The sequence below is a fragment of the Octopus bimaculoides genome, chromosome 4 (assembly GCF_001194135.2).
Source record: "Octopus bimaculoides isolate UCB-OBI-ISO-001 chromosome 4, ASM119413v2, whole genome shotgun sequence".
NCBI classification, from domain to species: Eukaryota; Metazoa; Mollusca; class Cephalopoda; order Octopoda; family Octopodidae; genus Octopus; species Octopus bimaculoides.
This window is the reverse complement of record NC_068984.1, coordinates 65907178-65910683: the sequence shown is the minus strand read 5'-3', so window position 1 is coordinate 65910683 and position 3506 is coordinate 65907178. Positions and strand designations below refer to the sequence as shown.

At 35.1% G+C, this 3506-nt stretch overlaps 1 long non-coding RNA gene across 1 annotated transcript in view; it reads left to right on the top strand.

The window, feature by feature from the left end:
- Positions 1-2861: 2861 nt before the first annotated feature.
- LOC128247591 (uncharacterized) overlaps positions 2862-3506 on the top strand; it is a 291898-nt gene continuing 291253 nt past the window's right edge. Inside the window, exon 1 of the long non-coding RNA XR_008263930.1 lies at positions 2862-3007. This is a non-coding gene — a long non-coding RNA (uncharacterized LOC128247591). The remainder of the gene's footprint in view (positions 3008-3506) is intronic.

Here is a 3506-nt window from a genome sequence, read left to right as displayed (position 1 = left end):
TGGTGACTGTACAAGCTAGATGAATTTGGTAGAATGTTGTTGAATACTTGGAGCAATAATTTAATTTGATGAGGCCATGTTACTTGACACACACTGCTTGCTTCCTTCTGAACCAATTTCTCTACTGATGTCTTCCAACAAGTTTGCGGTTCTGTTTTTCCTTGACAGTTGCTTACACCTCATTCTGGATTAGTACCCTCATGTTTTCCTCTGCACCTTCTCATACTTATGTTATGTGCTGTTAGCTGGGCTCTATGCCTGCCTGCAGTGATGATCAGTTTCTCAATGACCTTTAGAACAAATGTTTTTGTCACAGTTAGGTCACCCATATATATTGAAGCCCTGTTGAAAAACCTGCGTAAGTAGCCTTTTGCCCTGTAATCCATCTGACATAACCAGGGTATTCATAACAAGTGCAAACAGGATCACTAAACTGGTACATCCAGTGATATATATTTCTTAAGCTTGTTTCAAACTGATGTTGTAGAACCAGTAAGGACCCTCAGAATAAATTTGTTGTCTTAGTTCAGAATGAAGACTCTGGGCCTTTTCTGGGAGAACCACTTTGTGGTATATCAATCAGGTGTTTGCAAGGTCTAGCTAGATCCTTTTTGATTTTCTCAGATTCCTTGCTTCAGTGCTTCAGACACTCTAGTATCTTGGAGAACTCCCATCTTTCGGAACTAGGGTAATAATGTAGGAGTTTCACAAGATGAAGAATACTTTCCCCTCACCATAGCTAGTAAGAAAATTCTGGACTGACCGATGTTCTTCTACACTTAACACTTTGTAATTCACATCTCATCTATATATCCTCACTAATAATCCAGATTTCTCCTATTCTGTACTATTGTCAAGATGCTCCAGGTCCTATAGGGTATTCTTGCTTGCTTCTTGCATACCTTGTAAGGTAGCCCACTCAGCACAAGGATTGAACCTAGCTTCATATTGATCCCAGTACTTGAGGATGAAAACAAAGTCAACCACAGCAGTATTTGATAGCAAGTATGGCTGTGTATAGGTGCAGGCATGGTGGCATGGTAAGGAGTTTACTGCCCAGCCATATGGTTCTAGATTCAGTTCCAATGTGTGGCACCTTAAGCAGTGCCTTGTACTATATATCTGGGTCAACCAAAGTCTTGTGAGTAGACTGGCTTGACAAAAACTGCAAGAGGTCTATTGTGTATAAATATATGTGTGTGCGTGTATGTTCATGTATTTGTGTTTCTTCCCCACCACTGCTTGACAACTGGTGTTGGTTTGGTTATGTCCCCTTAACTTAGTAGTCTGGCAAAAAAGGGCCAGTAGAAAGTATACCAAGCTTATAAAAAAAACACTAGGGTCAGTTTGTTCAACTAAACACATAAAAGTGGCACCCCAGAATGGCAGCACCTAATGACTGAAACACGTAAAGGATAAAAGATAAGGACGTATGTATGTGTGTATGTATGTATGTATGTATGTTTGTATGTATGTATGTATGCATGCATGCATGTATGTATGTATGTGTGTATGTATGTAAGTCTTCTATTTTTTGATTATTATAAATCTTCCATATGTTAGCGGAAAAGGACATCAAAAACCAAGGCAGAATGAGTATCTCAAGTCATTTATAATAATTTAACTAGGGTAAGGTTAATGTGAAGTCTTACAGCTGTTTCTGGTATCCCAAGTGATAGGCTAACATGTCCATACACTGGGTATTCCATCATGAGAAAAACAAATTGGCTATGTATGAAAGCTCTAGACAGAAATTCACAGTTTATAAAGAATAAAATAGAAGAATAAAGAATAAAAGTAGATATAAGAATACAGACAAGATAATAAAAGTTCACAATTCATCTTTTTCCAAAGGGTATGGTGGTTGGTCCGTACTTTCCATGAAGGTAAATCCGGGCAGAATTTCGGCAGTATTTTGAATGATGCATTCATGTTGAAGTGGTTAGTATATCAATAATCTGCATAGGTATATAGAGTAAGAAAGACAGACATCAAGGTAGACATAAATGGGTTGTGAGTGAGTGGATAGAAGAGAGGGGCAAAAGAGAGAAAAGAAGGAGAGAGAGAGAGAAAAAAAAAAGAGAGAAAAGACAGGAATGGAATAGGTGTGAGAAAGAATGCAATCGAAAGTAAAGTAAAATCAAAATTAAAAAAATAGAAAATAATAATAAAAAGAATAAAGATGCCAGCATTATTCTTCATAAGTGTTTGGGGTGAGAGGTCAGGTGTTAAAGGTTTTGATAAAGTGGAGGAGGAAGATATTTAAGTCTATTAATTAAATAGGTTAGATGTCGTCAGTGGTCAGTAGGGATAGTTAAAAGTAAATGCCTAGCTGAAGGGAATGTATATAGGATAAAACTACAATTAATCAAATAAAGGATACAAATTTAAAAATTAAAATTTAAAAGATAAAAGTTATAAGTTAAATTAAATTTAAGATTAAAAATTTAGAAATTAAAAGTTAAAAATTTAATGAATAAAGCTAGTTAGCATTTAAAGTACTCATGTTGATGGAGAAGAAAAGGAAAAGGAAAGGAAAATGTATGTATGTTGTAACGACTGTGGAAGCATTTAGTCAAATGTTATGTCTTGATTTTGCTTGCATTTGGACCTATCAAAGAATGTAAAGGCTTACATATAGAAAAAATGCTTCGTGTTGTTTATTGAGTAGTTGTGGTGTATTTTATATTTATTCTTTATTTTTAAAACTTATTTTTTATTTTGATTTTACTTTACTTTTTATCTTATTCATTCTTTCCCGCACCTATCCCATTCCTGTCTTTTCTATCTTGTTTTCTTTCTCCTTTTCTCTCTTTCTCCTCTCTCTTTTATCCACTCACTCACAACCTACTGCTGTCTATCTTGATGTCTGTCTTTCTCACTCTATATATCCATGCGTACCATTTACATACTAGGTAGCCACTTCAACATGAATGCATTATTCAAAATACTGCCAAAATTTTGCCTAGATTTACCTGGGATTAAGCCTAAGGGCCTATACCTTCATGTAAGTATGGACTAGCCACCATATTATTTGGAAAAAGATGAATTGTGAACTTTTATTATCCTGGCTGTAATCTTATATCTACTTTTATTCTTTATTCTTCTATTTTATTCCTTATAAACTGTGAATTTCTCTGTCTAGAACTTTCATACATAGTCAGCTTGTCTCTGATGATGGAATACCCAGTAGTGTATGGACGTGCTAGTCTATCACTTGGGATATCCCAGAAATAGCTGTAAGACTTCAAATTAACTTTACCCTAATTAAATTATTATAAATGACTTGAGATGCTCGTTCTGCCTTAGTTTTTTATGTACTTTTCCTCTAATATATACTTGCTAACATGGAAGCCTAATATGGATCCCTAACTCCAGCCTCAGCCATGAACTTGGAACCTAATGGATGACCAATTATAGCACTTACTCAGCGTATCTATTCATTGAGATCACCAGTGAATTAAACCCTTCATATCATTTATATATATATATATATATATATATAT